This window comes from Misgurnus anguillicaudatus, chromosome 14 (assembly GCF_027580225.2).
Source record: "Misgurnus anguillicaudatus chromosome 14, ASM2758022v2, whole genome shotgun sequence".
Classification (NCBI taxonomy): Eukaryota; Metazoa; Chordata; class Actinopteri; order Cypriniformes; family Cobitidae; genus Misgurnus; species Misgurnus anguillicaudatus.
The window spans coordinates 5,238,314-5,258,798 of record NC_073350.2 but is presented as its reverse complement, the minus strand read 5'-3'; the positions used below and the strand labels follow the sequence as shown (position 1 = coordinate 5,258,798).

Genomic DNA, 20,485 nt, shown 5'->3' with positions numbered 1-20,485 from the left:
ATATGAAATAAATATTTAGTTCACTAGCTCTAGGTCATTACATAAACAGTTAGCAAATATTCTTAAAAATAAAAAATAAGTTATTAATCATTGTTATGTAAAATGCAAATGTGCATGAAAATATTTTCTCTCCTGCTATTATTTCCAAACATTTTATGCCTTTAAACATGTTAATAATGTTGTATATATGTATATATGAAGATGATACTAAAATATTTTTAAATAAATGTTTGTCTTTCCCAGTACTTGTTGCAATGTTGGAATAGTGGGTTAAGCAAAGGAAATTGTATCTTGCACACTGCAGGCTTTCAAGAAAAAGTAAAAAAAAAAATGGGGAACCCGTGCCCCAGTAGAGCTTTATGTCTAGCAACGCCCCTGCCCAATACGCACAACCAGCGCAACGTCATAGAATGTCTCTGAACAGGTTCACGCCCACGTTTGGGGGAAATCACACTAGACGTTCCATTGGCTTCCATTCAAAATAGCGGAACAAAGCAACCTTCGTACACAACCGGCAGGCGTAAATAACTTATGAAATCACTCAGATTAAACATGTTGAGTAATTATCTGTCCACCCTGCCGGCCATAGAGCGCGAAAGATAAATTAACATATTTAATTTGGTCAATATAAAAACATGTCTCTTTCATTCTCCCAGCATCAAATTTAAGGTGTCTTACCCGGACATTTACTCGTACCTCATCGAGTCAACAGGGAAGCAATGATTTTACTTCGTATTTGAAAGTTACTTCGTATTTATTTATTATGTCTTTATATTTAGAGTAATGAGTGCACTTTTCCGTCCAGCCATACAACTAACTGGCTTAGCGATATTTCCAGCAATCACTGGATGGCGTTGTTACACAAAATTTGACGCTGTGAGAATGAAAGGGACATGCTTCCACATTGACCAAATCAAATGTGCCAATGCATCCCTCGCGCTCCACGGCAGGCAGGATGGACAGACAAACACTCAACATGTTTAATCTGAGTGACTTCACAAGCTATCTACGCCTGCCGGCTGTGCAAAAACGCCGCCTTGCTCCGCCACTTTGAATGGAAGCCAATGGAAGCGCTGCTTTTTTATCCCCCGAAAAGGGGCGGTGACGAAATTTACAGTCAAGTTCCCGGATGTGCCAGTAGTCTGTATGCCAAACAAATTCACCCATGATAGGCAAAAAAAAAAAAACAGTCAGAAGGGGGCCCGGGACAAAAGGAATAGGACATTTTTTTAAATATATTTCTGTGTTTATTCAAAATAACGATTGATAAAAAAAATTAAAAAGATCATGTCAATCTCTCTTCCTGTAAATGTGAGTGGGGGAGTGTCGTGGAATTTTAGCCGCATCAAATAATACTCACTAAGAGTAAAAGTCAAGGATCACACAGACACACTGTCGACAGAATTTTCTTTGTCTGAATTTAGTATATTCTGCAGAATAGGCTCTCACCCCCATGGTGCTAGAAGTTTAAAAACCTAAGAGCCCCGATTACAAGGTTGAACACACATTTATAGTAAGATGCTGAAACATGTGTAGTCATCAGTTTCTACGTCATTTAGAAGATAAGCTTCAATTTGTCAGTGATTAAGAACATAAACAGTTAAACACAAATCTAGTGAAATCATAAAACGTATGTCTTGTTCTCGGTACATGATGTTTAAGTCCTTGGACATTGTACTTTGCTCAGAAGACAGAAAGATCATAATTATGTACGTTATCTGAAAAAAATGATCTCCATATGAATCACAATTTATGAGCTTATGATTGTAATTAAAAAATGAAAAATAGGATGAAAAATAAAACATAATAATATGAAAATAAAAGCATAATAAAAGTCCTCCACTACACTCCTCCCTTTTTATGATTTATTCATAACTTCATTTACTGTCATCATTACGTAGCTCTGGTTATTACCCTTAACCATAGTGTACATATAGTTCTGTGCAGTTGCAAAAGCAAAAATGCACACACACATAGTATGATCATGAACCTCATTTTTGAAAGAAGAAAAATAGTTCGTTTTCTTGAAGAAATTGAGCACAGTTAGAGTTGGGGTCGTGAGCCCTTGATGATTCCTGGATTGAGCACAGTTAGAGTTGGGGTCGTGAGCCCTGAGCACAGTTAGAGTTGGGGTCGTGAGCCCTTGTTGATTAATTTCCTTTGTAGGTTTGGGTTTGGTAGGACCACACGGTGCAAGCGTTCCAAGCTATTATGCTTTGTTGTTCAAATGAAATTACCTTAGTGTCTAAATTAATGTGGGGTCTCAAAGATGGTGATGTAATTACAGTTATTAAGGTGCATGCGTCGTGCACCTTTCCCACATAAAAAATGTTGTGTGCGTGTGTCCAAACCAAACCCAGAATACTGGAGTCGTCCTCCAACACCTTGTGAGCTGTTGCAGTTCTCTACTATCGTTCTTCGTACAAACTTGCAGGATACAGGGGTCTGTGGTTCCCTCCAATACGGAAACGTGGTCCGTAGCAGTCGACTAGCCTTCCTCCCTTTGGTTCACACCTTGCAATCCAGGTCCAACCCTCCGGCAATGGGCAATGTGCACCCAGGTGGCATGCTCCGCGACCTTCACGGCGGTGTGAGTCGTCAGCAGAACCTGAAATGGCCCCTCCCACCGTCTCGCCTTCCAGGATTTCCTCCTCAGGTTTTTCACCAACACGAAATCTCCTGGTTTGATGTTGTGCAAAGGTCCCTCTGCGGGTCGTGGTAGTGCTGCTTTAACCTGTTTTGAGATATTTTGAAGGATAGAAGACATAGAAATACAATACCGCAACATGTCATTTTCATTTTGAAGGGTATCACCTGTCGCCCTGTGTGGCTCCCACCCCTTATGTGGTGGTCTACCAAAAAGTATTTCAAATGGGGACAATTTTGTTCGGTCTCTGACCCTCATTCTCAGTTCAGTGGTAAGCACTGAACCCAATTCAATTTTGTTTCTTCACACATTTTGCTTAGTTTTGCCTTGATGGTGCCATTCTCTTTTTCCACTGCACCTCCACTTTGTGGATGGTAGGCACAGTGATTGGTCAAATTGATTTGCAAAAATTTACCCACATCTTTCACCACTTGTGCAGTGAAGTGTGCTCCATTGTCACTGGAAATTTTGTTTGGGATTCCCCATCGGGGACAAATGTCTTTCAATAGCATTTTTTGTTACCCCAGCACTGTCTGCATGTTTGGTGGGCGTGGCTTCAGTCCACTTTGAAAACATGTCTGTCATCACCAAACAGTAACGTTTACCTTCTGCTGGTGTCAATTCAATGTAATCCATCATTACATGTGTGAATGGTCCCTCAGGAAATGGGATGCCCCACAGGTGCGGTTTTTACCCCTCTTGCAACATTATTACCCAGACATATATGACAGTTTTCACAATGTCTCTGTGCTACAGGAGAAAAACCCTTTGTGAAACAATTTTGTGCCATGGCTGTCAGCATTCCTCCTTTGGACACGTATTCTAAGCCATGTGTCAACCTAGCAAAATGGGAATAAAAGTGTTTAGGTAAGCAGGGTTTTTGATTTGGACCCATCCAAATCCCTTCAGGAGTTTTGGTAGCTCCACACGATTTCCATAGAGCTATTTCTGTTTAAAGAGAAAAAGTTTGCATTCTTATTAATTACTCCTGTGCTGTCAGATTCATTTCCTTGGGAGATCTGTGTAAGAGAGAAGTTTGTGTTATTTGTCATGAGCGATGCTGGTTTTGCACATCCGGGTGTGCGTTTCCTCTGGAGATCACGTCCTGTCCGTTGGTGTGTGCTTTGCATTTACACACAGCTATTTGAGAAAGGAGTAAAATTTCCTCTAAAAGAGAAACAAGCAGTCAATGTAAATGGTTATAGATTGATTAGTAGCAATTTTATAAGCTTGTGTTAGTGCATGCAATTCAGCCACCTGTGCAGATTTGTGAGGTGGTAAGCATCCGGATTTCACTACTTCAAAGTCAGACACAACTGTCCACCCCATCCTATTTATGCCTCTGTCATCTCTGGAAGAGGAACCATCCACATAATATGTCGCCGGGTTTAGCACTGTACATCTTTCAACTGTGACATTAGACATTTGTAACAATGCACAGGAATAACGCAGCCATCTTGCTGCAGACAAGTGAGATGTGCGCTTTTCGAGCAGTATATGAGACACATAGTGAGAAAACCAACAGACGCAGCTGTGCGTATCCCACAAACTCACTGCTGGCTTGTACAGCTTTCTCTGCAGCTGCCACTGCCCTGAGACATCCCGGTAGGCCCCTGGCCACCGCATCAAGGCGACCTGAAAAATATGCCACTGGTCTCAAATTGTCACCGTGTTCTTGCAACAAAACAGATGTCATACAGCCATTATTTTGGCTGGTCTCAGACATAGAAGATAAGCTTAATTGTGACTGTTGTAAGGTAATAAGAGATGTCCAAGAGGGATGTGGCTCTAGTGTGTTATTATTAATAGAGTTGGACAGGTAATGCATTGAGATGTAGTCTATTAGCAGGTTTTTCCATGATGCAATATGAATTTTGTTTCTTGTTTTCCAGTTCATGAGGATTGTTTTCTTTGCGATGGTTAGCGCCACCAAAAGTAACTGACTATTTGTATTGTTAAAGTTTGTTGCTGATAAGTCTCCAAGTAGACAAAGGGACGGATCCATTGGGATGTGACATCCCAAAATGACGGATAATGATTAAGTGACACTTTCCCAGAACTGTTTAATTGGAGTGCAATACCAAAGTGCGTGAACATATGTGTCTGGGGTATTTTGTGTGCAATATGTGCAGATTTCTGAGGTGAACCCATTTTTTGAACAATTTCCATCCAGTTAGGTGATCTATGGAGTACTTTATACTGTATGAGTTGCAGGTTGTCATTTTTTGTCATCCAGTAAATATTTTTGCATATTTGAGTCCAGAAATCAGGATCAGGAGTAATGGATAAATCTGATTCCCATCTAGTATTAGGTAAGTTTAATGTATTGTCTGATTTTGATATTATTCTGTATATTTTGGAGAGTATTTTTTTAGGGATGAATATATTAATTAATTCTGCTGTTAATGGAGAGAGATCTGGAGTAATGTCCTGAATGTTAATTTTGACTTGATTTGTAAGTATTCTAAAAAACAATTACTCCTGATGCCATATTTCTGGACCAAGTGGGAAAACGAGGCAAAGTTAGCATTTAGTAAGATGTGCTGTAGTTGTGTGATGCCCTTTTCTGCCCATGTGTTAAAGTTAAGTGGCTTCTTGTTAATAGTGAAATCTGGGTTATTCCAAATGGGAGTGTATTTAGATGGTGCAAGACAGGAATTTGTGATTTGATGAAATTTCCACCAGGCTGTCAGAGCTGCTGCTATTGTTGGTGCTCTAAAGCATGGATGTTTTTTGATTGCTTGACTATAGAATGGTAAATTTGAGATCAGTATAGATTGTTTGTTCAATATCTAGCCATATGTTTTCTAGTGAGTTAGGATGAATCGTCTCGGTTACGTATGTAACCCTCGTTCCCTGAAGGAAGGGAACGGAGACGTCACGTCGTGACCGACGAATTGGGAACCGCTTCGCGGGTGACCTATCTACTTCGAGAACTATCAGAAACGCCAATGAACTTGGCATGCAGGTATTTGCATAATGCCGGCGCCGCCCCGCCAGGTGCGTATATAAGGCGCAGGTGCATAATACCAAATCGGCTATATTATTGCTGAGAAGCCGAGCAACAGTGCCCGGCCTGAAAACAGCAATGGAACAGCAAACTGTGGCGATGGGACGTGACGTCTCCGTTCCCTTCCTGTCTTTGGAGCTTCCCAGTCCCGTACCACCGACACTTTTTCTGGGTCTACAGCCACCCCAGCGGCACTCACCACATGGCCCAGGAACTTCACCTCTCGTCGCAGCAGATGGCACTTCTCAGGCTGTAGCTTGAGGCCATACCTCTCCATTTCTCGGAACACCTTCTCCAAGTGCTGGAGGTGAGTCTCAAAGTCTGGGGAATAGACAATCACATCGTCAAGGTATACTAACACAGACTCCATCAACTGACCTCCTAGACAACGTTGCATTAGCCTCTGGAATGTGGCGGGAGCGTTGCAAAGACCGAAGGGCATCCGGTCCCATTCGAAAAGTCCGAATGGGGTCGTGAAGGCAGTCTTTTCCCGGTCCCGCTCCTCCACTTGCACCTGCCAGTAGCCGCTAGCCAAATCCAACGTGGAGTACCAGGCAGATCTAGTCAGGCTTGCCAAAGAGTCTTCAATGCGAGGCAGGGGAAACGCATCCTTCTTAGTGACCTGATTCAGTTTCCTGTAGTCCACACAAAATCTCCATGCCCCCGTCTTCTTTTGGACCAGCACTTCTTATAGGGGCCGCCCATGGGCTACTGCTCTCCCGAACGATCCCTTGCTCCAACATACCTTGCACTATGAAAACCACTACAAGACGTTTTGCCATGAAGTTCATAGTTCTAACAGAAACACCATGGGAACTTGGGTCAACATAAAATTCAAAGAGAACAAAGGAAGGTTGTACTGAGATTTGATCTCGCATTGCTGGATTCAATGTCCAGAGCGCTAAAAATTAAACCATGGAACGTTTGCCGCATTAGAGAGGTGAATTAGAGAGGTAGTTGTGTGAGGAAATCTGAGGCTTGTGGTTTCCAGAAAGCCCATTCCCAATACCACAAATCAGTAGAAACATTATGTAAGCTACTCCCACCTTAAGAAGGTTCCGTAAAGATTGAACTTGGATCACTGGATTCAAAGTCCAGAATGCTGACCATTACAACGAACACTAAACAAGGCACCATGCAACCCACTGAGTGCCAAATTTACTGAAGCGAGACTCATTTAATAAGGTGGCTTTGGTGTTTTTCAAAGGGATCTTTACCACTGCCAAAAACTAGAAATAGCTCTGCACAAGCTTTTGCAAATAGATAAGTTCCACCACGTTTGAACCCGGATCACTGGAGTCAGGCGACAGAGTTCTGCTTCACGCAAAAGTTTTGGCCTCCAGCATTACAGGTTTTTTGCAGGAGGGCTTGAAATTGTGGCTTATACGCCTTGGTATCTCTGAGAAAACCTTTACTAGCTGTGGCAGAAAACCACCCAAGGTCCAGCAAGGTTGCAGTTCAAAGGTAACGACAAACGACGAAGATGGGATTCGAACCCACGCGTGCAGAGCACAATGGATTAGCAGTCCATCGCCTTAACCACTCGGCCAAAAATGGGGCAAAAGGGACTGCCCGTGGGGGGGAAAAGAAGAAAAGAAAGAGGAAAGAGGGGGGAAAGAGAGAAAAAGAAAAGGAGAAAAGAGGAGAAAAACGTACACTATATTTTTCAACATTGTTAACACACAGTTCTATACTTATTGCAAGGTTTATCATCACTTTAATTTTCATGTCTTTTGCGGGATTCGAACCTATGGTATGGCAATGTCGCTTGCATTTTCGGTTGTTCTTTAGTCTCGTAGTGCATTCCGGAAGTACATATGCAATGCATTGTGGGTAACGTAGTCATTTTTTTAAACTCTTTTCCATATAAACAGAGGCGGACAATACATTAGTATTTTTACTTTCTACATAAAAGTAAATTTTCAAGTATTCGTATTTTATTAGTGTTTTTCTTTGGAAAACATACATTCCAAAGCATATTATCATAATTTTTAGTCCACTACATTTCATAATTTCACGTTTTTGGTTTATATTTAATATTTAAGTACATTAAGCATCTAGTATTTTTTTACTTTTACTTAAGTAAAAAGTATTTTTGTACTTTTACTCAAGAAAGTAAAAGTACACAATTTTTATGTAATTAGGTATTAAATCAAGTTTAATATGCAATATAAAAGGAATACACAGTATGATTCTATGCTTTAGAACGTAGTGAAAATTTTTTAGTAAAGGATATTTTTTTCCCAAGACAAACACTCTGATAAAGCACAGATCCTTGGGAAATTTACTCAAAGTACTCAAGTAATGTCTGCCTCTGCATATAAATCACCATAGTAATAACCCTGTGATTATGCAATTATGCACATTAATGCATTTAAAGCAAATTCTCTTGTAAATAAACATATTTTGTGATGTAAACTAATTAATATTCAAATAATTAACTCAAAATGTCACATGCTACATTTAAAGCTACAACAGTATTAACAGTGTATAACTGTAAATGTTAATAATTCCCCCATCATGTTTCCCCCTCCTTTTTTTGGTAAACTCATTTATTTGAGAGACTACATCTGTGCAGCACAAGTGAATAAAACATATTCCAAATTGAGGATAGAGTGTTGGGTTTTGTGAATAAATGTAAAATGATTCTGCAAGTAAATCTGGCTTTAGTTTTAACAATTACATTCAATGGAGTACACTCACTGTGCTGGTATTAAGAGGAAATAAAATAAAAACGTGAAGGCTGTTCTTGGCTCCAATAAAATGATTAAACTTTATTATAACAGACAAACAACATAGAGAAAGACATGTAATGGTGACAGAAACTAAACACTCTCCTTCCAGTCATCCAGGGTCAGTCCTGAGGCTGGACAGTACCACCGCCCCTTCAGCTGGGTGTGTCCAGTTGTTTTATTTTTTTCCTGGCCACACAACTTGCAGGTGTAGTGATACTTTTCTTTTGTTAGCCTCTTCCGTGGCGGTTCCCCCCTTGACACTAGCTCCTCATCCTCCTGGGCAGCTTTTTTCAGCCTCCAGGCACGTTGCCTTGGCTGGGATGGAAGGCACTCTGTAGGAGCTTGCTGCAATGGAGAAGCTTGTGGATATGGAGGAGCATGTGGATATGGAGGAGCATGCGGAAATGGAGGAGCATGCGGATATGGAGGAGCATGCGGATATGGAGGTGCATGGGGATATGGAGGTGCATGGGGATATGGAGGTGAATAGGGATATGGAGGTGCATGGGGATATGGAGGAGCATGCAGAAATGGAGAAGCATGTGGAAATGGAGGCGCATGCTGCAACTGAGGAGTTTGCTGGAACGGAGGAGCTGGCCCAAATTGTGGAGGGAACTGGGGAGGTGGAGATGGTGAAGAGAACACAGGCTTGCTTACCGCTAGTGTGCGCTGGCGGGGGAAAGCTTCCCCCTCATGGTTTTCAGGCTCCTCAAATGTCATAGGTTCATGTGCATGTTGCACAGGGGCAGCTGGAAGTGTGTTCACTGCAGGAAGAGGCTCCTTGGCCAGGTACAGCTGTTTGGGAAGTGCAGTGCCTTGCAGCTGCATGTTCCTGTCCTTCCTCTTATCCCTCCTAAACAGCCTACAAGACATACATTCATTATTTTATACATGTATAAAAGCCTATCCTCCCTCTCTAAGGTTATTACATATTTTCTAACAAGCATGCAGGTGGATGGTTTTTCATCATGTTAAATCTTTATATGAAGAGTTTCGTTGCAAAACGAGATAACTACGTTTTTTTTATTTTTCAGAAATCTCGTTTTTTTGGTTGTGCATTCCAATTAATATCAATTCAACTGCAGTTGGTTTGTTTTCATTTAAACCTTCATAACTTAAAAAATACAGCTAAGTAGCACCATAAAACAAAATAATAACATGATAACATAATAATAAACATGTTTTGACAAAAATGTTAAAAAACGGATTTATCTCGTTTTGTAACGAAACTCTTCATATTCTGTCTTGACTGTATGGGAAAGGTAAATGAAATAACACATACCATGAAGATACTGTGGTGTTGTTAACCGGCACCAGACTCAGGTTCGTCTGGTTCAGGACAACCATGCTGTCCTCCAGCAGCTGTTTGATGTGGCTGTAGACGCTGACAATGGACTGAGGGATGGGCATGGTTTTCCCCTTTGCGTCCTTTGGCCTGTTGCATGACTGCTCAAACTCTTTTGCAAGTCTGAGGCAAACACAGTCACTGACCCTATGTATTCCGGGGTCCTGGGCTGCTTGGCCGTGAGTCATGTATAGTCTGTGGGAGAGAAGGATGATATTTTCTGGACTGTGAACAAGGATGTAAAGTGATGAAGAACTAAGTTACAATGTCAATAGGGATTGCAATAAAATAATTTACACTCAAAAAATACTTTTCACAGTGACTCGTGCTGTCTCTTAATGATTTGTATTGAACCAAAATAATAGCAAATTGTGATCAAGCACCTCTCTGCCGCCTGCTGTCCAGGAGCAGAGCCACTCGGCTTCCTGGGTGCTCTCCATGGTCCTCCTGATGCATGTGCTTTTTTCTTAGCCTTCTGGGTGTACCTAAACAGTGAAAGAGACATCCATATGCTTCATTCATTCCATGGAATGTATGTTTAATTTTGGTGTACAAAATAATGACTATGTTGTACCTTAAAGGTTTTTTGTCCATGGCATGGAGAGCTGTGTACAGGTTGACTATGTACGCCGCCTCCTTGGCTGACAAGGCGGTGATGGTGCGATTCGAGTCAACTAGGTAGGCTGCAAGGGCATCAACTGCCTCCCATCCCACAACGCCCCTCGAGTCACATTGGCTGGTCTGAAAAGTGATAAGTGAGAAAAAGAAAAAAACAAGCAAATTAATGTACACTCTTGTTTCTGATATGTGAGCAATGCTGATTTTGTATTTATTTACATTATTAAAATGTAACCACATTTACTTAACATAAGTTAAATAAGTTAAATATTGTGTTTTTGAGTAAGGTGTTACTGAAAGTGTTTCTGACCTCTGTGATGAGGGGTCCGGGTTCAGTGTCACCCTCCACAGCACTTGGAGGATCACCAGCCCCTATCTCAGCTGACTGGCAGACAATATCAGGCATGGTTATATGTGAGCAATGCTGATTTTATATTTATTTACCTTATTAAAATGTAACCACATGTACTTAAAATAAGTTAAATAAGTTAAATATTTCGTTTTTGAGTAAGGTGTTACAGAAAGTGTTTCTGACCTCTGTGATGAGGGGTCCGGGTTCAGTGTCACCCTCCACAGCACTTGGAGGATCACCAGCCCCTATCTCAGCTGACTGGCAGACAATGTCAGGCATGCTGATGGTGTCATCTGGTTCATCCTCCTCCTCCTCAAGCACCTGCGAGGGGATTTCGGAGACCTGTGATGGAGCCAGCAGGTCACCTCTGTTGGTCTGGGCCAATAAATATTCCACTGCTATACGCTCACCTGTAACCAGTGTAAAGACAAAATGAAGAAAGGACATACATTCACTATGGCATAACACAAATGTAACTGTGAGAATTATGCTGGTGATTAAAAGCATCCAAAATAAATCAAAACTCAGTAAAATATATTATATATATTTTTTGTTATATTTTATCGTCTGAGTGCAGTCACCCTTTGCCTAGAAATTGCAAAATACGCGTGTCATGTTTTCAAAATTTTCAATTTTAAAGAGTATAGAAGGAGTTCACATTTAATCTGGGCTCTTATTGGCTGCTTTTTTCAATATTCAGTGTAAGTCATCATTCTTAAATAAAATGTTACTTTTCTAGTAACAGAAATTAATCAGTAAAGTAAAAGTAATTTCAAGCATTTAACCATACCCCTTCAGATTAAATGATTTTGAAGATCATAACATTTTAGTCAAGTGAGCCTAAACTTTTAAACAGTAGTTTGCGCACATCCTTATCCTACATAAATAGCATGTTTTTCACAGCCAAGAAATGCATGTCCTCTGAGTAGGGGGGTGCTTAAGAAAAAGAGGAGGAGAGGATGTAATACTCTGGTCAACCAGTGTTGCTCTGAGATCTCTCTTACCAGTAGGTTTCCCGGGTGGGGTGATCTCTGGCACCAGATCACAACCATGGACGCGCTGGCTTAAGTTGTTAAGGTGGGAAATCAAGCGAACATCAAAGCTTCTTAGGGACGAGGCCCCCTCCACATCTACTGCCTCCTTAGCCCGACCCATGTTCCATCTTGATGCCCCCTCGAGCATGTACATTTGCATATGTACAGCATTGCACCTCCAGCCTAAGAAACAAAATACTCTGTTCAGTGAACCATTATTGTAAAGGTAATACATATGAATACCCGGCAGTGGTAATTGTGTTATTTTGAATAATTACAACACATTCTCTGTCATAACAGAAAATAACAATTAAAAAAGATATACAATACATACAGTATGTCTTGATGCAAATGTACCTGGTATAAAAGCACACTGATGTCGGTGAAAACTCTCCAGGGAGGAGGACTCCCTACCACACCTAAGGATGTCCAGCTCTTTGCCGCCCTTTTGGAGTGTCCCCACCTTTGTGTACAGTGCAACACCTGCAGGGTCTTGGAGGCACTCCAGGTGCTTCTGCTGCACTTTCCACACGTGGCTCATGCTGTCATGGCTCACCAGACGCAGCCCTGTGGTGTCTGTCAGCTCCCATACTGATTCCAGCAGCCCTGAAATCATGCTCCGCATCTCCTCCACTCCACGCGTTCTCCTCCTGCAGTGTCTCTTTAATTCCCCTGGGCTGATAGTGGCCATGAGCTGTTCTTCAGTGGGAGTATGTCCGCTGTGGCTGCTCTTCCACTCCGCTCTCTTGGCCTCCTTCAGGCGTTGCACATCCTCCTGGTCCCATTCAAAAACGCAGGAGGAAAGCTTGGCACAAAAGGTGCCATAGAGAGGGTGGTGTTCTGTAGTGAGGCCGCAGTTAAAGCGTCTCATGAAATGGAAGCTGTCTAAGCGCACTGCAGACCTCCATGGGTGAAAGAGCTTAGCCACTGAAGACATACCTGTGAAAAACAACGATTCATAATAACATAGACCACAACACCTGTACTGTGTGTGTGTGTGTGTGTGTGTGTGTGTGTGTGTGTGTGTGTGTGTGTGTGTGTGCGAGAGAGAGAGAAAGAGAGAGAGAGAGAGAGACAGAGAGAGAGAGAGAAATTTTCACCCACCTGACTGGCTGCAGCAATCCCGGTCGACATAGATGACCTCAGGTTCAGCTTGGCCCGCATTCTTGTACCGAGTGACGATGCCTTGGCACAACTCTTCCAACCCTGCACCTTCACCCGTCGTCAGAACAGAGTTCAACACCTGGCCAAACTCGTTGCCGATGTTTGTCATCCATGCAGCACTGTCCCCAATCTCGCCAGCCAGCTTTTTGGTGATCTGTAAAACAAACACAAGCACTAAGAAGTAAACCAATTTCCTGTTTTGTTGTAATTATACATATTTTATTTTATATACTTTTTTACTGTTGAAACCCTAACCTTCTTTGTTGAATCCATTTTAAGAATTCTACCATAGGTAGAAGTGATCACTCCCTTCATTTCATCCACATGGCTGAGGATTTCATTGGAATGGACTGTCTCAAACCATTGAGCAAGTGGAAGGGGCCTGAAGGGTGGTGGAGGAAGATATACAGCTGCAGAGGGGACGAAGGTAGCCATCTTCCTATGACGCTCACAGTCTGAGAGGTAGCGGATGGTCTGCCGAGCCCACTCCTCGCTGTGCGCTTCCTCTATTGCAGACTGGAAGTAGGAGGAACTGTTACCAATGGTCCTGGGCTTCAGGAAAGTCATGCATTTCCTGTCCAGAGCCAGCTGTGTTGTAAGGACAGCGGGGAACATGCTCCTGTGTGCCACATCCACCTGGGAGAGCATATCCTGGCTCCATGGGCAGACCGGCTGAGAGCACTTGCTGCAACGTGGATAGTCCCCTCCCACTAGGTAGTAGCGGCTATCCACATCAATTACCTCCCTTATCTTTCTGTAGATCCCGGAGCTGTTCATTTTCCGGGAACATTTTGGGCATTTTAAAAGAATTCCCCACATCCTCATTGGTGCCCAGATGAACATCCTCTGCCGGTAGTACCACCCAGGCTCAGGAGGAGATGGTTTGGGCTCCAGTGGGGGGTGAAACCAGCAGGCTTGGATTTTTTGTTTCAGCTGGCCTGTAGGCTCATATAGGCATTTGGAAATCCACACCTGATCTGCTTCCTGGACAACTCTCCGAAACTGCTCAGGAAGAAAACCTTTCCAGTTGATTGAAGTTGGTTTTGAAGTTGGTGTAGTTGCAGTGTGGTGTGGTGTGGCAGAGCTACTTGAAGGAGGGAGCAGAGATGGCGTTGTCTTTGATGGTAGAACTTTTGTGGTGGTAGGGCTTTTGTAGTTTTTCAGGGGTGGCTTTTGTGGTGATGGCATAATAAATGCTGTATAGTGAGCCGTTTGGATGTGGTTCAAAAGACCAAGAGTACCCTGCACCTTGGCCCCACAGGTGTCACACATCTCCTCCACATGGTGGTCAGACAGGTGCTCTGAAAATTTGTCTCCCTCCACAAGCTGGTTGCACTTGTAGCACTGCACTTTCTGTCCTGCCACTGATGCCCCTGCCTCTGTGTCTCCTCTCCCTGCCTCTGTGTGGTCTCGGACTCCTCCTGCCTCTGTGTCTCCTCTCCCTGCCTCTGTGTGGTCTCGGACTCCACCTGCCTCTGTGTCTCCTCTCCCTGCCTCTGTGTGGTCTCGGACTCCTCCTGCCTCTGTGTCTCCTCTTGCTGCCTCTGTGTTGTCTTGAACTCTCCCTGCCTCTGTGTCTCCTATACATGTCTCCATGCCTCCTCTCCCTACCTCCATGCTGACTTGGACTCGCCCTGCCTCCGTCTCAACTACTCCTGCCTCACTGGACCCAGCACCTGATGACAGATCTGCTGGCTGGGGAGGAGTACAAAAAGAGGGCCATACACTAATAAAGAATCCTACACTACTAGTTTTCTCCAGAATTGTACAGATATATATATTGTTCAATAAATAAATCCACATCCCTTACGAAAATTAAACATGGTTTTACTACAGTTAAAACAAAAAAAACATGGTTACTGTAGTAAAACCATGGTTTTGCTGATAGTAATCAATACACCCAAAAAAAACACACTTAATACACTTTTACCACAATAAAACCATGGTTAATTTTCGTAAGGGATGCTACAATGACTATCGTGACTTAAAGGAAAATTCCGGTATTTAGCACATTGAGTCTCTATTCTGGTTTGTTTTGGATGACCTAGAGTGGTTGACAAAGAAATTTTGAAGATTGGTCCTGTTTCGACTTTTTCACTTTTTTGTTAATGTTGCAAAACAAGTAACGTAGCGAAATACAGTTTCTGTGGTGTTTTTTATTTGGCATTGTCAAAATTTCGGTATCCACCACTCTAGTTCATCCAAAACAAACCAGAAAAGAGACTCAATGTGCTAAACACCGGAATTTTCCTTTAAACCTAGATTATGTTAATTCTTTGCAAAAACCCCTTTGTTCTTTCAAAAATATGTGCTCATTCATGTGTCATTACTTCCACCTACTAATCAAAGTATTCTCGCAAGTGTAGAATCTGCTATTCAGAATACATACTGGCGAGTCCCTCAAATGGCTGAATACATGTTGCGCCTTCATCTTTGAAATACTTTCACTTCGCCTTTCGCACTGTTATACTACACTCACACTGGACAAAGTCGTAGTACTGGAAGCCATGTTAATCTTGGCATGAAACGGCCACCGTAGGAGTGAAAACACGCTCGGAATTGGGCGGAGGGCTAGAAGGTAATATTCAGTTGGAATAGAATTTCACAGCTAGATGGGAGAAGTTTTTACACAATGTAGCTTTAAAAATAGAACAATATGTAAAATAATGTTTATTCATACAATGTCAATTAAAGAAAAAATTAGAAAAAAGATAAAAAGCAAACAGGCTTTATAAACAGGCATTACTGCAAAATCACTGAAGCCCACCAGAGGAAAAAACAACCAAACAAACCAGAAACAATAAATTAGTAAATAGTTTCACCTACCTTATGGAACCCACAGGAGCACCGAAGGCTTCTCCCAAACAGATCCTTAGTAGAATGGCTCTGCAGGGGGCAAGCATCAATTCTCTCCAAGGCCTTTTTCCATTTCTTGGCCCCTGGCCGTTTGCCAGTTGAAAAGTGGTATTGGCCCCGAGCATATTTGAAGCAGATGTCCCTCCAGTAACTATCTGGCTTTCCTGTCTTAGTCATCTGAAAACATTAAACAAAAAATAAGTTAAGGTCAAGCTAGACTATGTGTGTAGACAGACAAACAGAGCAGAGGAAATTATACTTGTATGTGTGTATGTTATGTAGGTAGGTAGGTATGCTTTGCATGATTGTTTTATAGTTGTTGTGAAGCGATTTGAAAATGTATGTTTTAAAAGGTACTATATACGTTATTTAAAAGGTACTATATAATAAATTAACACATCTGGGCACATCTGCTCGCTCTGCTCAAACACAAAACCAGGCTCCATTACCGGAGGGGATGAAACTTGCCACAACTATTACACATCTTATGGCTTTTCCAGAGAAATCGACAGTTTAGATAGATAGATAGATAGACTTTATTTGTCATTGTGCAGTAGTACTGTACAGCGAAATTTACGTGTGCAACCTCTAAAACAATACTCACTTACATTAACACACACTCACACAATAAATAAAATATAAAATATATAAAAAATATAAAATACAACTTTACACTGAAGTCCCATTAAATAAAAACCCTGTTTATAAAGTACAAATGTGCTGACAGGTTGGTAGGGATACATGGTTGTTCAGTTCTGTGATGGCCCTGGGGATAAAACTATTTTGGCAAATAAACAAATAAATGTATGTTTAAAAGTATGTTCCTCTGCCTCCTTCTGGTAAAATAATGTTTATAGATGGTTTACAAAGTATTTATTAACTATTTAACAAGGTATTATAGTAATCTGTTGCAACCTTATAATAACCACCCAGATAATGTTTATAGACACATAACTTTACAAACCAACTACTAGTAACCCTTAACAAAGTGTTAGGAATATCTGGTCCGCCTATGTAATGTTAAAGATGTTTTAAAAATGGTTTCTTAAAGGTTTACACACATTGTTAACCATTACCCGATAAGTTACCTTATACATTATATGACGAATATAACTGTAACTGTTAATTTACAGCACAACTTATAATTAGTAAACATTATTAATTATAATTTCATTGTTTGTTTACAGTAAAAAGACTGTTTGCTTACAGTTAAATGACAATTAACGTTAATTAAAGATTAATTAACAATCAATTTACCATCTATTAATGATGGTTATTATAAGCGGCCACGTAATAAGAACGTTGAAATACAATTTGAATATCATGCTAACGGGACGGGAAATGAAATCGTTTATTGATTTGAGTTTTATGAGTGTTGCTTTTATGAGTATTAATTAATTTTCCAAACCTTTATCCCGTGTTTTGAGTTGATGCGGTGAAAAAATGGCCGCCACGCTAAAGCGATAACCACGCCCCCTCCCGCGTCACAACGACTACGTCACTGTCCGGACCTGTGTTAGGACCTCGTTTGATATTCTTTGATCTCGTTAGGAATGTGTTCGGACCTGGTTAGGAGCTGGTTCAGACCTCGTTCGGATGTTAGGACCTCGGAGGCAGTCCAGACACTGGTGGGTACGGCCACCTCGTCCTTGGAACCGCTTCCTTTGGGCATTTCGCTAATCCTAACCGACCAGCAAGTACATAGCAGCTTGTGTCAAGTTAAATCAACTGTTGAGGTAATTAAACGCTATCTTTTAGAAAGCGTTTATATCAGCCTAATGGAAGGTAAAGGCGTTAAGAGAACTGTGGATTAGCAATAACATCGCCTTAGACATGTTTAGAAATCATAAAAAGGACTGACCTTTAAATGATAGGGTTTTTTTTTTTCAAAATTGTTTTCAACAGATTTCAACATGAAACAGGCGAAAACCATTCAAGACTTTACGTAAAGGGAACAAGAGGTTTTCGTTGGCCTAAATTGCTGGGTAATGTAGACTGAACTTTAAAACCCTCACCGTAAGTTTAACTCTCACAAACCGACGATCGGGTTCGCAAACTGATACAGCTGTTCACGTAATTAAATCAATGTGGCTTAAACCCTTTCACATCTCTAACAAAGCGTTTATTTCAGAGGAACCGAGAACCTTTCGCGTGTGAGGCGAGCGTGTTAACCACTACACCACAGAAACCTGCTAATTTGGATTCTTCGGTTGTTTTGATTGATTCGGCCACACATTTTCTCTTTCTGTGCAACACTCCCCAAAGGGGCAATGCTTTTCGCACACTTGCGAGCAGGCCACCTGTCACGTGTGAGGCGGAAACCTACCACTGTGTGTAACTTTGAAAGTGCTTCATGGCACAAGCGGTAAAGTGCATCACGAAAGAAGTTTGACCTGGCTTTGTATCAAAAGGCACGTGCTGTTTCTGCTCGGTTTCGAACCGAGGACCTTTCGCGTGTGAGGCGAACGTGATAACCACTACACTACAGAAACCTGCCTCTCACGGTCCCTGGTTGTTTGAACAGATTCTGCCACATATTGTCTCTGTACGCCACACATTTTAAAGGGAAAACCCCTAACGGTCGTTTAAAGTAACCGCACATACTGTATGAGAAAGGCCACGCATTTGCTGGGAATGCATGTATGTTTCTTCTGAAACAGGCAAACCTTGTACGTTGGCATTTAGCCACGATTGTGCTGAAATCCCACAGTGTATGTCCGGCTTTAGCGTTACAACCGTGGTGGGCAACGTCGCAGATTTTATTTCCAACCCTGATAAAACCTAGTTTTGTAGTTTTCAGCCGACCCTTTAGACCTTAATTAGCCACAGAGCTACGATAAGAGCTGAAGATAAACTCTGCAGGAATGCGGCCCTCCAGGAATGACGTTGCCTACACCTGCGTTAGAAGGTTCCAGGACGAACTTTGCGCCAGAAACATTAGCACGCCGACCTACCGCTGCAAACATGTGGGCTGTTTCTAAGGGGGCACCCGGATTTGAACCGGGGACCTCTTGATCTGCAGTCAAATGCTCTACCACTGAGCTATACCCCCGTGAAACCAACACCACGCTGAAGAATTGAAAAAGCTTCACGTGTTTTACGTCGCAGCAATTAAAGCCATTGTGAGAATGTCCAAGTGAACGTGGGACGTCTCTATCTGCTGTTAAATGCTCTAGCACTGACCTATACAAATTTTGGTAGAGACAACGTATGCTTTCAACCATTCTGCTTATGTTTCCAGTTGTTATGATTCCTGTACTGTACTGTTCCACTTACACTGAACATCAACAAAGGCAACCCCTCAACCTAGTCTTTATCACTTTCTAGACAGTAGGCACGTAGGATGGACTTTAGAGTCTGAAAACACTCAAGTGCCCCCTGAGAATCTGGATTCAAAATGCAGAGTGCTAACAGTAACAGCCTTGAAGTTATTAGTATCTTGCCACCGCTTGCCGTATAATGTCATGCAGTAAACTGGAAGAGTTATTTGAGAAAGTCTGATGCTCTTGCTTTCTAGTGATCCCCTTTCCTGTTGCCACATCTCAGAAGCAACATCACATTTGAACCCAGATTGTTACATTCAAAGGCCAAAGCGCTTACCATTACACTATGAAAACCACTACAAGACGTTTTGCCATGAAGTTCATAGTTCTAACAGAAACACCATGGGAACTTGGGTCAACATAAAATTCAAAGAGAACAAAGGAAGGTTGTACTGAGATTTGATCTCGCATTGCTGGATTCAATGTCCAGAGCGCTAAAAATTAAACCATGGAACGTTTGCCGCAGTAGAGAGTTGAATTAGAGAGGTAGTTGTGTGAGGAAATCTGAGGCTTGTGGTTTCCAGAAAGCCCATTCCCAATACCACAAATCAGTAGAAACATTATGTAAGCTACTCCCACCTTAAGAAGGTTCCGTAAAGATTGAACTTGGATCACTGGATTCAAAGTCCAGAATGCTGACCATTACAACGAACACTAAACAAGGCACCATGCAACCCACTGAGTGCCAAATTTACTGAAGCGAGACTCATTTAATAAGGTGGCTTTGGTGTTTTTCAAAGGGATCTTTACCACTGCCAAAAACTAGAAATAGCTCTGCACAAGCTTTTGCAAATAGATAAGTTCCACAACGTTTGAACCCGGATCACTGGAGTCAGGCGACAGAGTTCTGCTTCACGCAAAAGTTTTGGCCTCCAGCATTACAGGTTTTTTGCAGGAGGGCTTGAAATTGTGGCTTATACGCCTTGGTATCTCTGAGAAAACATTTACTAGCTGTGGCAGAAAGCCACCCAAGGTCCAGCAAGGTTGCAGTTCAAAGGTAACGACAAACGACGAGGATGGGATTCGAACCCACGCGTGCAGAGCACAATGGATTAGCAGTCCATCGCCTTAACCACTCGGCCACCTCGTCCTTGGAACCGCTTCCTTTGGGCATTTCGCTAATCCTAACCGACCAGCAAGTACATAGCAGCTTGTGTCAAGTTGAATCAACTGTTGAGGTAATTAAACGCTATCTTTTAGAAAGCGTTCATATCAGCCTAATGGAAGGTAAAGGCGTTAAGAGAACTGTGGATTAGCAATAACATCGCCTTAGACATGTTTAGAAATCATAAAAAGGACTGACCTTTAAATGATAGGTTTTTTTTTTCAAAATTGTTTTCAACAGATTTCAACATGAAACAGGCGAAAACCATTCAAGACTTTACGCAAAGGGAACAAGAG

General features: G+C 41.9%; 4 non-coding genes across 4 annotated transcripts; all 4 read right to left on the bottom strand.

Moving 5' to 3' along the window:
- Window positions 1-7,132: 7,132 nt before the first annotated feature.
- Window positions 7,133-7,217, bottom strand: trnas-gcu (transfer RNA serine (anticodon GCU)). Its single transcript has one exon. It is a non-coding gene; the product is annotated as a tRNA-Ser (tRNA).
- A 10,963-nt stretch (window positions 7,218-18,180) lies between these two features.
- On the bottom strand, window positions 18,181-18,253 carry trnav-cac (transfer RNA valine (anticodon CAC)). The gene has a single exon. It is a non-coding gene; the product is annotated as a tRNA-Val (tRNA).
- A 488-nt stretch (window positions 18,254-18,741) lies between these two features.
- On the bottom strand, window positions 18,742-18,813 carry trnac-gca (transfer RNA cysteine (anticodon GCA)). The gene has a single exon. It is a non-coding gene; the product is annotated as a tRNA-Cys (tRNA).
- A 1,279-nt stretch (window positions 18,814-20,092) lies between these two features.
- On the bottom strand, window positions 20,093-20,174 carry trnas-gcu (transfer RNA serine (anticodon GCU)). Its single transcript has one exon. It is a non-coding gene; the product is annotated as a tRNA-Ser (tRNA).
- Between the last annotated feature and the right edge of the window lie 311 nt (window positions 20,175-20,485).